General features: G+C 46.4%; 1 protein-coding gene across 2 annotated transcripts in view; it reads right to left on the minus strand.

Moving 5' to 3' along the window:
* LOC138666950 (oocyte zinc finger protein XlCOF7.1-like) overlaps positions 1-7,122 on the minus strand; it is a 30,334-nt gene extending 23,212 nt beyond the window's left edge. For both annotated transcript variants that reach the window (XM_069755153.1, XM_069755151.1), the window contains exon 1: positions 6,830-7,122. The gene's annotated coding sequence lies outside the window, so the exon portion shown is untranslated. The remainder of the gene's footprint in view (positions 1-6,829) is intronic.
* Between the last annotated feature and the right edge of the window lie 4,853 nt (positions 7,123-11,975).

An 11,975-nucleotide genomic window follows, 5' to 3' on the forward strand; every position in this document is an offset into this window, starting at 1 on the left:
ACTCTATTTTATTGAAATTCCTTTCTACACATGTTTACATCACATGTGCTGACGATCTGGCCAATTACTTCAAAGAAAAAATTGACCACATTCGACAGGAAATCATCTCCCAATCTCTTCATACCATGCACTGTCCTCCCTCCCCCACTGCATCTAGTTCACTCTGACTTTGAAGCAGTTACAGAAGAAGAAGTAAGCAGGCTCCTTGCATCTTCTCGCCCGACCACTTGCACCAGTGACCCCATTCCGTCACATCTCCTCCAGTCCCTTTCCCCGGCTATCACCTCTCACCTAACAAAAATATTCAACCTTTCCCTCACTTCCGGTATTTTTCCCTCCTCATTTAAGCATGCCATCATACATCCATTACTTAAAAAACCATCCCTCGATCAAAACTGTGCCGCTAATTATAGACCTGTCTCTAATCTTCCCTTCATCTCTAAACTCCTCGAACGCCTGGTCCACTCCCGTCTTACCCGCTATCTCTCAGATAACTCTCTTCTCGACCCTCTTCAATCTGGCTTCCGCTCTTTACACTCTACTGAAACTGCCCTCATTAAAGTCTCTAATGACCTACTAACAGCTAAATCTAATGGTCACTACTCCATGCTAATTCTCTTGGATCTCTCTGCAGCATTCGACACTGTGGATCATCAGCTCCTCCTCACTATGCTCCGCTCCATCGGCCTCAAGGACACAGTTCTCTCCTGGTTCTCCTCCTATCTCAGATAGGAACTCAAGGGAGGGTATATAAGGGGTGCTGTCATGATGGACTCCTGGAAACATACTTACCGGTAGGACTAATTCCTACTTTCCAGGACGCCCCTCCTGACAGCACCACCAGGAACAATAGGAATACCAAATAACTCCTTAGTTTTTTAGGGCGGGATTACAGCCTGGAGGACTTTCCTCCCAAATGTAGTCTGTTGATTCACAGTTACGTCTAACTTATAATGTCTACAAAAGGTATTTGACCTCGATCATGTTGCAGCTCTGCATATTTGGTCCATAGAAGCCCCAGCGCTTTCTGCCCATGAGGCCAAGATTGCTCTCAACGAATGCGCCTTGAGGCTTTCTGGAGGAGTTCTTCCTGCCGAGATGTAAGCTGCCGTGATGGTAGATTTAATCCATCTTGCTAGAGTAGCTTTGGATGCTTTCTTCCCTTTATTCTTCCCGGTCATCTGAACGAAGAGGTTAGAGTCGATTCTCCAACTATCTGTGATCTCTAGATAGTGTAGAATTGTCCTTTTTACATCCAAAGCGTGAAGAGAACGCTCTTTTTCATTAGAGAAGTTCTGGCAGAATGTAGGCAGAACAATTTGACTTCTGTGGAAGTCCGAAACCACTTTAGGAAGGAACCCGGGATCTAATTTAAGGATGATACAGTCATCCAGGACCTTTAAGTATGGATGTTTAATAGAGAAAGATTGGATCTCACCAACACGTCGTGCTGACGTTATTGCCACCAGGAAGAGAGCTTAAAGGGTTACGGCTCTCAGGTTTGCTTGAACTAGTGGCTCGTAAGGTTCCTTACAAAGTTCATTTAGCACCAGGTTTATATCCCAGGGAGGCACTGTACTGCGAATTGTAGGCCTAAGTCTCTGAATGGCCTTGACAAACCTCACTATCCATGGATGAGAGGCTAGCTGGACGTCATAGAAGGAACTGAGGGCTGAGATCTGTACCTTCAGAGTACTAGGCCTCAGTCCTTTATCAAACCCCAACTGGAGAAAATCTAGAATTTTCGGAATATCCAGACCGTGAGAGACCGATACGGGAACTGGACTCTGAGAGCAGAACTTTTTCCATATCTTCCTGTATATTGCAGAAGTTACAGGTTTTCTACTATTTTGAATAGTAGCAATGACTGGCTCTGAGAGGCCTTTTGATCTTAGGATCCCTTTTTCAGGATCCATGCTGCTAACTGTAGTAGGCCCGGGTTCTGATGGACTAGGGGCCCTTGAGACAAAAGGTCCGATACGACTGGTAGATGGATTGGATCCTCCCAGGACATCTTCTTTAGTAGAGAAAACCAGCTCCTTTTGGGCCGGTTAAGGGCTATTAAGATAACTGATGTCTGGCTCTCCTGAATCTTCCTCAATACTCTCGGTATTAGGGCCAATGGAGGAAAAGCATAGGCCAACTTCATGTCCCAGTTCTGAGCCAGTGCATCTATTCCTGATGGCCTGTCTCCTGGGTTTAGTGAGAAGAATTTTTCTGTCTTTGCGTTCTTCCTTGAGGCGAATAGATCTACTTCCGGGAAGCCCCAACGTTGGGTTATTTGGAGGAAGATTTCTTCGTTTAAGGACCATTCTGTGGGACATAATTTCTGTCTGCTTAGGAAGTCGGCTACCTGGTTTTGGGTTCCCTTCAGGTGAACCGCCGTTATCGACCTGACTGTCCGTTCTGCCCAAGAGAATATCGTGTCTGATAGATCTTGTAGGTGATGATGCTTCGGACCTCCTTGGTGAAGTAGAAAGGCTACTGTTGTTGAGTTGTATGAGAAAATACGGATGTGTCGGTCTATTAACTTTCCCTGGAATGCCTTTAAGGCCTCCCAGACTGCCCTGAGTTCTCTAATTTGAGGACCTGCTTTGTACACATACAGGCCAAGTGCCCTGGGAGTAACTCTCTTCTATGTGGGCTCCCCAGCCGCTGTGACTTGCATCTGTAATGATGTTTATACACGGAGATGTTCTCCAAGGCGTTCCTTTTTCGAGATTTCCGGTTATGGTCCACCATGTCAGTGAACTTTTTGTATCTAGTGACAAACGTATTTTGTTGTCCAGGGTTACGTCTCTGCCGTCCCAAAGTGAGAGGATTTCTTTCTGCAGGGGTCTTGAGTGATATTGGCTCCACTGGACGCTGGAAATGCAAGAGGTCATCAAGCCCAATACCCGCATGGCCTTCCTTATGGATGTTTGTTTTTGCTTTTGAAATTTTTGAATTTCTTTTTTGAATGACTCCTGCTTGTGATGTGGGAGGTATGTATGTTCCTGAACAGAGTCTAGGATTACCCCAAGAAAGGATTTCTTTGTTTCGGGTTTGAGGTTTGACTTTTTGAAGTTTATTAGCCATCCTAGCTCTTCCAGGAGTGAAATAGTTGTTGATAAGTCCTCTTCCATCTGTTGTGGAGAATCTGCTATTAGTAGGATGTCGTCGAGATAGGGGACGGTGAGTATTCCTTTCTCTCTCAAGAACGCCATCACCTCTGCCATGAGTTTGGTGAAAACTCTGGGAGCAGACGAGATGCCGAATGGCAGGCATGTGAACTGATAGTGTAGAATTTGGCCCCGGTCTTTTATGGCGAATCTGAGGTACTGTTGGTGTGAGGCGGAGATGGGAACCTGGTAATAGGCGCTTTTTAGATCTAATGTGCTCATTACTGATCCTTTCTGGATTAGAGGTATTGCAGTTTTGAGGGATTCCATTTTGAAATGTTTGTAAGCAACTGATCGATTTAAGGGTTTCAGGTTTATAATAGTACGAAATTCTCCGCTTGTTTTTTTTTATGGAGAACAGACTCGAATAGTGTCCTCTGAACCTCTGAGCATGGGGTACCGGAATGACTGCTTTTATCTGGATAAGTTCTTGAATATCCTTTGGAAGTCTCTGCTGAACCGATAAAGACTGGGTCTGAGTTAGGCAAAACCTTTTGGGAGGTGTTTGGTTGAACTCTATTTTGTACCCTTGCTCTATCAAACTTAGGATCCATGGGTTCTGAGTGATGTTTTGCCAACCCTGTAGGAAGTATTGAAGCCTTCCACCCACTAAGTTGGCGTCATTGTTTATTAGTTTTTGATTTTTGGTCCTGAAAGGCACCCCTGCCTCTACCACCCTTCGGGTAACTCCATCTTCCGCCCTTCCCTTTCCCTCTATAGTCTTGCCTAGGATGGAATCGAGACCTACGAAAGGATGGTATGTTTTTCGGTTTCTCTTCCGGGAAACCCTTTTTCTTATCCGCTGCTTTTTCAAGCAATTCGTCCAATACTGGACCGAAGACATGAAGGCCAGAGAAGGGTATTGAACACAGTTTATTTTTTGACTGTGTGTCGCCAGACCATGATCTGAGCCATAGAGCTCTTCTTGCCGCATTAGATAGGGCATTGTTTCTTGCAGCAAACCGCACTGACTCTGCCAAAGCATCGGCCATAAAGTCTGTTGCTATCTTCAAGAGTGGTAAAGATTTTAGGATCTCGTCTCTAGGAGTTTTATTGTTAATCTGGGTCTCTAGTTTTTCTACCCACAGAGACATTGACCTGGCAACAGAGGTGGCTGCAATATTGGTTTTCATGATAGCGGCTGAAGCTTCCCAGGCCTTTTTGAGGAGATCTTCAGATCTTTTGTCCATCGGATCTTTGAGGCCCGAGGAGTCCTCAAAAGGTATGGCGGTCTTTTTTGAGACCTTAGCTACAGGTACATCCATTTTAGGAACGGATTCCCAGATTTTGGTCTCCTCTGGGTCAAAGGGCAGACGATATTTGAAATCCCTTGGTACTATCAGTTTTTTCCCTACATCGCTCCATTCTTCCAAGATCATTTCCTGGATATGGCGATTTACGGGAAACACTCTGCTCCTACGATTTCTGAGCCCCCCAAACATTTCTCTGTGTGTTCAGAAGAAAATAGATTTCTCTTCTTTTCCTCTGGGAGGATATTTGAAGAAGATTCTCCCTCCATGGAATCGGATATGGAGTAAGCTGAAAGCTCCCCCTCTTCTGAACTAAGATCCTGTTCCCACCTAGGTCTCTTAGGACGGGGAGGGTCGACTGGCAACAGCGCTGATACTGTGGACTGTACTTCCTCTCTGATCATAGTTTTAATACTATCCAGAAGGGAAGTCTGTTCTTCTTCCAGCAGTCCTGCCATGCATTTATCACATACTTTCTTCCTATGCCCCTCTGGTAGCCTATTGGAGCACAGAGGGCATTTACTTGTCCTGCGCTTTTGGCCTGACGCTGGGCGCTTGGATGCCTCCTTATCCTGCAATAGATATAGAGAGGCCCTATAGCTTGTGTTGTAATGTGATATAGACCCCTATGTATAACTTACATGAACAGGGGCGAGCTCTGAGGACAGAATCTCTGGACGATCTGCACCCTCCATCTCTCTAGGATCAGTGTGCAGTCAGATGTTCGCGATTAAATAGGTATCTCACCGGTCTTCAGAACATCTGATTCGTCCTCCCTCCTTCCGAGCTCAGCTGCCAGTGATCACTGTGGGCTGATTGGCCACTGTTCGGCTGTATGATACAGCCCGACACCAACTTCCGGCGTCCCGAGGTCTCAAGCTGCTCAAGAACGCCACCGGAACTCATTGGTGATTGCAGCGCCGAAGCGGCACGCCCAGAGACGCGGCGCACTCGCCGGCACGGCGCGCCCCAGTGACACAGCGCGTCCCCCGAGACGCGGCGCGCCCCAATGACGCGGCACGCTATGATGACGCACACCCACTGAGCGCCGACCAGGACGCTCTCCGCAGGCCCAACCCGGCACGCTCCCTGCGTGAGTTGGGATCACCGCCGGTATGCGGGTGCAGCAAGAAGGTGCAGAGCCCTCTGAAGAGGGATGCACCAGAGTCGGGAGCATAGCTCAACCGGCGCTGAGGGACCTCCAGCGGTATCAGCGCTAACATGCGGAGTCCTGCTCCGACTGCTCAGAGCCCTCAGGATGAGGCCGCTCCGGGAGCCCTGCTCAACCGGTTACCTGGAATCTTCAGCACGGTAAGCCGTGCCACTCTCCTCTGCGTCGGTCCCTGATAGCGACTGTCCCTGATAGCGACAGGAAAAACACTGAGGGGTGGAGGTGGGGAGGGGCTATTTAACCTCTTCTGTTTCCTGTCCCTATCAAGGATAAGAAGGACAACCTCCTGGTGGTGATGTCAGGAGGGACGTCCTGGAAAAATGTATTAATTTTCCATTAGGGTTACGGCTAAAGTAAGGGTTGGGGCTAAAGTTAGGGTTGGGATTACGTTTGCTGTTGGGATTAGGGTTAGGGGTGTGTCAGGGTTAGGTGTGCTTAGGATTATGGTTGGGATTAGTGTTAGGGGTGTGTTGGGGTTAAGGGTGTATTGGGGTTAGGGGTGTGGTTAGGGTTGGGATTAGGGGTGTGTTGGGGTTAGGGTTGGAGTTAGAATTGGGAGGTTTCCTCTGTTTCGACACATCAGGGGCTCTCCAAACGCAACATGGCATCCGATCTCAATTCCAGGCAATTCTGCGTTGAAAAAGTAAAACAATACTCCTTCCCTTCCGAGCGCTCTTGTACGCCCAAACAGGGGTTTATCCCAACATATGTGGTAGCAGCATATTCAGGACAAATTGGACAACAAGTATTGGGGTCCAATTTCTCTAGTTACCCTTAGGAAAAAAAAATTGGGGGGCTAAAATTCATTTTTGTGGGGAAAAAGATTTTTTTATTTTCACGGCTCTGCATTATAAACTGTAGTGAAAAACTTGGGGGTTCAACACATCTAGATAAGTTCCTTTGGGGGTCTAGTTTCCAATATGGGGTCACTTGTGGGGGGTTTCTACTGTTTAGGTACATCAGGGGCTCTGCAAACGCAACGTGACGCCCACAGACCATGACATCAAAGTCTGCATCCCAAACGGCGCTCCTTCACATCTGAGCTCTGCCATGCGCCCAACAGTAGTTTACCCCCTCACATGGGGTGTCAGCGTACTCAGGACAAATTGTACAACAACTTTTGGGGTCCAATTTCTGCTGTTACCCTTGGTAAAATAAAACAAATTGGATCTCAAGTACATTTTCTGTGAAAAAGTGAAATGTTCATTTTATTTTTTTTAAACATTCCAAAAATTTCTGTGAAACACCTGAAGGGTCAATAGACTTCTTGAATGTGGTTTTGAGCATCTTGAGGAGTGCAGTTTTTTAGAATGGTGTCACACTTGGGTATTTTCTATTATATAGATCCGTCAAAGTGACTTCAAATGTAATGTGGTCCCTAAAAAAAAAAAGAAATGGTGTTATAAAAATGAGAAATTGCTGGTCAACCCTTATAACTCCCTAACAAAAAAAATTTTGGTTCCAAAATTGTGCTGATGTAAAGTAGACATGTGGGAAATGTTAATTATTAAATATTTTGTGTGAGACATATCTCTGTGATTTAAAGGGAACCTGTCACCTGAATTTGGCGGGACAGATTTGCGGTCATATGGGCGGGGTTTTTGGGTGTTTGATTCACCCTTTCCTTACCCGCTGGCTGCATGCTGGCCGCAATATTGGGTTGAAGTTCATGCTGTGTCCTCCTAAGTACACGCCTGCGCAAGGCAATCTTGCGCCTTGTGCAGGTGTGTACTTCGGAGGACACAGCATGAACTTCAACCCAATATTGCAGCCAGCATGCAGCCAGCACGTAAGGAAAGGGTGAATCAAACACCCAAAAACCCCGCCCATATGACCGCAAATAAGTCCCGCCAAATTCAGGTGACAGGTTCCCTTTAAGGGCATGAAAATTCAAAGTTGGAAAAATAGCGAAATTTTCCATTTTCTTCACAGATAAATGCAAGAAATGTTGAGGAAATTTTACCACTAAGGCTGGAGTCACACTCAGCGTATGAAAATACGGTCCGTATATTACGGCCGTAATACGCTGAACAGTCCCCAAAATAGTGGTCCGTAGCTCCTCCTTAGGCAGGGTGTGTCAGCGTTTTTTGCGCATGGCATCCTCCGTATGTAATCCGTATGGCATCCGTACTGCGTGTTTTTCTCGCAGGCTTGCAAAACCGACATACGGCTATACAAGGGATCCGTGTGTGTGTGTGTGTGTGTGTGTGTGTGTGTGTGTGTGTGTGTGTGTGTGTGTGTGTGTGTATATATATATATATATATATATATATATATATATATATATATATCTCTATCAGTAGACACATATGTGTATATATATATATATATTAATATTTCATACAGCGCTAGATAGCTTTAAAGCCGGTAATTCAATTACCGGCTTTTGCTATCTCCTTCCTAAACCCGACATGATATGAGACCTGGTTTACATACAGTAAACCATCTCATATCACCATTTTTTGCATATTCCACACTACTAATGTTAGTGGTGTGTATATGCAAAATTTGGCCATTCTATTAAAGGGTTAAATGGCGGAAAAAATTGGCGTGGGCTCCCGCGCAATTTTCTCCGCCAGAGTAGTAAAGCCAGTGACTGAGGGCAGATATTAATAGCCTGGAGAGGGTCCACGGTTATTGCCCCCCCCTGGCTAAAAACATCTGCCCCCAGCCACCCCAGAAAAGGCACATCTGGAAGATGAGCCTATTCTAGCACTTGGCCACTCTCTTCCCATTCCCGTGGAGCATGTTATGTCTGCTAATGAAAGGTGTAATGAAGGCAATCCAGAGACACAGTGTGCCTAGCGATCAGAGCGCACACAGTGATCTGACAAATACCCAAAAACAAAGAACGAGCTCTGAGACGTGGAAACTCTGTAGACTGCACACCTACCTATCCTAAACACAACTAATAGCGGCTGTGGATTGCGCCTAGCAACTACCTATGCAACTCGGCACAGCCTAAGAAACTAGCTAGCCTGAAGATAGAAAAATAGGCCTGACTTGCCCCCAGAGAAATACCCCAAAGGAAAAGGCAGCCCCCCACATATAATGACTGTGAGTAAGATGAAAAGACAAAACGTAGGGATGAAATAGATTCAGCAAAGTGGGGCCCGATAATCTTAGACAGAGCGAGGATAGTAAAGTGAACTTTGCAGTCTACAAAAAACCCTAAAGCAAAAACCACGCAAAGGGGGCAAAAAAGACCCACCGTGCCGAACTAACGGCACGGCGGTACACCCTTTGCTTCTCAGAGCTACCAGCAAAACAAAAGACAAGCTGGACAGAAAAAAAGCAACAAAATAGCAAAAAAGCACTTTGCTATACAGAGCAGCAGGTCACAGGAACAAGCAGTAGAAGCTCAGATCCAACACTGGAACATTGACAAGGAGCAGGGATAGCAGCATCAGGCGGAGTTAAGTAACGAAGCAGTTAACGAGCTCACCAGAACACCTGAGGGAAGAAGCTCAGAAGCTGCAGTACCACTTGTGACCACAGGAGTGAATTCAGCCACAGAATTCACAACAGTACCCCCCCTTGAGGAGGGGTCACCGAACCCTCACCAGAGCCCCCAGGCCGACCAGGATGAGCCGCATGAAAGGCACGAACAAGATCGGGAGCATGAACATCAGAGGCAAAAACCCAGGAATTATCTTCCTGAGCATAACCCTTCCATTTAACCAGATACTGGAGTTTCCGTCTAGAAACACGAGAATCCAAAATCTTCTCCACAATATACTCCAATTCCCCCTCCACCAAAACCGGGGCAGGAGGCTCAACAGATGGAACCATAGGTGCCACGTATCTCCGCAACAACGACCTATGGAATACATTATGTATGGAAAAGGAGTCTGGGAGGGTCAAACGAAAAGACACAGGATTGAGAACCTCAGAAATCCTATACGGACCAATAAAACGAGGTTTAAATTTAGGAGAGGAAACCTTCATAGGAATATGACGAGAAGATAACCAAACCAGATCCCCAACACGAAGTCGGGGACCCACACGGCGTCTGCGATTAGCGAAAAGTTGAGCCTTCTCCTGGGACAAGGTCAAATTGTCCACTACCTGAGTCCAGATCTGCTGCAACCTGTCCACCACAGAATCCACACCAGGACAGTCCGAAGACTCAACCTGTCCTGAAGAGAAACGAGGATGGAACCCAGAATTGCAAAAAAATGGAGAAACCAAGGTAGCCGAGCTGGCCCGATTATTAAGGGCGAACTCAGCCAACGGCAAAAAGGACACCCAATCATCCTGGTCAGCAGAAACAAAACATCTCAGATATGTTTCCAAGGTCTGATTGGTTCGTTCGGTCTGGCCATTAGTTTGAGGATGGAAAGCCGAGGAAAAGGATAGGTCAATGCCCATCCTACCACAAAAGGCTCGCCAAAACCTTGAAACAAACTGGGAACCTCTGTCAGAAACAATATTCTCAGGAATGCCATGCAACCGAACCACATGCTGAAAGAACAAAGGTACCAAATCAGAGGAGGAAGGCAATTTAGCCAAGGGCACCAGATGGACCATTTTAGAAAAGCGATCACAGACCACCCAAATGACTGACATCTTTTGAGAAACGGGAAGGTCAGAAATGAAATCCATCGAAATATGTGTCCAAGGCCTCCTTGGGACCGGCAAGGGCAAAAGCAACCCACTGGCACGAGAACAGCAGGGCTTAGCCCTAGCACAAATCCCACAGGACTGCACAAAAGTACGTACATCCCGTGACAGAGATGGCCACCAGAAGGATCTAGCCACTAACTCTCTGGTACCAAAGATTCCAGGATGACCAGCCAACATCGAACAATGAAGTTCAGAGATAAGTTTATTAGTCCACCTATCAGGGACGAACAGTTTCTCCGCTGGACAACGATCAGGTTTATTCGCCTGAAATTATTGCAGCACCCGCCGCAAATCAGGGGAGATGGCAGACACAATGACTCCTTCCTTGAGGATACCCGCTGGCTCAGATAAACCCGGAGAGTCGGGCACAAAACTCCTAGACAGAGCATCCGCCTTCACATTTTTAGAGCCCGGAAGGTACGAAATCGCAAAGTCGAAGCGGGCAAAAAATAACGACCAACGGGCCTGTCTAGGATTCAAGCGCTTGGCAGACTCGAGATAAGTCAAGTTCTTATGATCAGTCAATACCACCACGCGATGCTTAGCTCCTTCAAGCCAATGGCGCCATTCCTCGAATGCCCACTTCATGGCCAGCAACTCTCGGTTGCCCACATCATAATTACGCTCAGCGGGCGAAAACTTCCTGGAAAAGAAAGCACATGGTTTCATCACTGAGCAATCAGAACCTCTCTGTGACAAAACCGCCCCTGCTCCAATCTCAGAAGCATCAACCTCGACCTGGAACGGAAGAGAAACATCTGGCTGACAACACAGGGGCAGAACAAAAACGACGCTTCAATTCCTGAAAAGCTTCCACAGCAGCAGAAGACCAATTAACCAAATCAGCACCCTTCTTGGTCAAATCGGTCAATGGTTTGGCAATGCTAGAAAAATTACAGATGAAGCGACGATAAAAATTAGCAAAGCCCAGGAATTTTTGCAGACTTTTCAGAGATGTCGGCTGAATCCAATCCTGGATGGCTTGGACCTTAACTGGATCCATCTCGATAGTAGAAGGGGTAAAGATGAACCCCAAAAATGAAACTTTCTGCACACCGAAGAGACACTTAGATCCCTTCACAAACAAAGAATTAGCACGCAGGACCTGAAAAACCATTCTGACCTGCTTCACATGAGACTCCCAATCATCTGAGAAGATCAAAATGTCATCCAAGTAAACAATCAGGAATTTATCCAGATACTCACGGAAGATGTCATGCATAAAAGACTGAAACACAGATGGAGCATTGGCAAGTCCGAACGGCATCACTAGATACTCAAAATGACCCTCGGGCGTATTGAATGCAGTTTTCCATTCATCTCCTTGCCTGATTCTCACCAGATTATACGCACCACGAAGATCTATCTTAGTGAACCAACTAGCCCCCTTAATCCGAGCAAACAAGTCAGACAACAATGGCAAGGGATACTGAAATTTAACAGTGATCTTATTAAGAAGGCGGTAATCAATACACGGTCTCAGCGAACCATCCTTCTTGGCCACAAAGAAGAACCCTGCTCCCAGTGGTGATGATGATGGGCGAATATGTCCCTTCTCCAGGGATTCCTTCACATAACTGCGCATAGCGGCGTGTTCGGGCACGGATAAATTAAATAATCGACCTTTAGGGAATTTACTACCAGGAATCAAATTGATAGCACAATCACAGTCCCTATGCGGAGGTAGGGCATCGGACTTGGGCTCTTCAAATACATCCTGATAATCAGACAAGAACTCTGGGACCTCAGAAGGGGTGGATGACGAAA

This window comes from Ranitomeya imitator, chromosome 2 (assembly GCF_032444005.1).
Source record: "Ranitomeya imitator isolate aRanImi1 chromosome 2, aRanImi1.pri, whole genome shotgun sequence".
Classification (NCBI taxonomy): Eukaryota; Metazoa; Chordata; class Amphibia; order Anura; family Dendrobatidae; genus Ranitomeya; species Ranitomeya imitator.